This window comes from Cornus florida, unplaced genomic scaffold (genome assembly GCF_030987335.1).
Source record: "Cornus florida cultivar Cherokee Brave unplaced genomic scaffold, ASM3098733v1 CherokeeBrave_3.0.0_Hap2_Chr09, whole genome shotgun sequence".
NCBI classification, from domain to species: Eukaryota; Viridiplantae; Streptophyta; class Magnoliopsida; order Cornales; family Cornaceae; genus Cornus; species Cornus florida.
This window is the reverse complement of record NW_026775579.1, coordinates 73537536-73538878: the sequence shown is the minus strand read 5'-3', so window position 1 is coordinate 73538878 and position 1343 is coordinate 73537536. Positions and strand designations below refer to the sequence as shown.

At 39.5% G+C, this 1343-nt stretch overlaps 1 pseudogene; it reads right to left on the bottom strand.

Annotated features, from left to right (window-relative positions):
* Window positions 1-286: 286 nt before the first annotated feature.
* On the bottom strand, window positions 287-387 carry LOC132275788 (small nucleolar RNA R71; annotated as a pseudogene).
* Window positions 388-1343: the final 956 nt, after the last annotated feature.

Here is a 1343-nt window from a genome sequence, read left to right as displayed (position 1 = left end):
CCATTATGAGATTAAAGCACAAACTATCCAAATGTTACCTAACTTTCATGGACTTCTTAGTGAAGAACCTTACAAGCATTTGGATGAGTTTCTTGAAGTTTGTTCTACCGTTCGATACACGGACATGCCGGAAGAAGTTTTAAGGCTGAAACTTTTTCCATTCACCCTTAAAGATAAGGCGAAGTATTGGTTTAACAGCCTTAGGCCTTTTTCTATAACTTCTTGGGCAGAAATGCAACAAGAATTTTTGAAAAAGTACTATCCGGTTTCGAAGACCAATGCTATGAGACCCGCCATTAGGGAATTCACACATGGGGAGGGAGAAACTTTCCACGAGGCATGGGAACGCTTCAATGAATTGCTTAAGAAGTGTCCTCACCATGACATGCCTAAATGGCAATTGGTCCAATTCTTCTTTGAAAGCTTATCGGACAATTATAAAGGCATGGTTGATGCTTCAATGGGAGGTTCTTATATAGACCGGCAAGAGGAAGACGTGTGGCATCTTTATGAGAGCATGAGTGAAAACTCTTTGCATAGAACATTGTCATCTAGGAATGATAGAAATTTTCAAGGTAGGAAGAGTGTTGGCTTGCATCAAGTTGACCACTCAAATGATATAACCGCCGAGATGAAGTCTTTATCTCAAAAGTTTGATCAATTGATCAATCAAAACTTGGCGAATCAAGTATCTTCCTTTCCTAACCATTCTCCTAGAGCTCAAAATGAATCATGTATGACTTGTTCTAGTGTTCTTCATTCTACTTCTAATTGTCCTCATGGACAAATTCAAAATGAACCCATTGAGCAAGTTAATGTAACATTTGTGAACCAAGGGAACAATCCTTATGGTAACCATTACAATCCCGGTTGGAGGAATCATCCTAATTTTTCTTGGAAAAACCAAGGGGAGGGCTCGAACTCTTCCCAAGGTGGTTTTCAAGGGAAATACATTCCACCTCCACTTCAAAACTAAGGATCCCAAGGTTCAAGACCATATTTTTCCTAACCAATCATATTCTCAAGGAAATTCTAGAGGTTCCGCTTTTGAGGAAAAGGTTTTAAATGCTTTGGGCACTCTAGAAGCAAATACTCAATTGTTGCATTCTCATTCTCAATCAATTGCCAAGCTAGAAACCCAAGTAGGGCAAATAGCTGAAACACTTAATGCTAGAGAGAAGGGAAAGATGCACATGAATGCCCCAATCAGACAACAATGTGTTGTAGAAACCAAATCCTCATTGGAAGGGCATAATGTTGAGCATGTCAATGCGGTAACAACATTGAGAAGTGGTAGGGTAGTAGACAATCAAGTTAGAATGCCTAATGAAGAGAGTGAACCG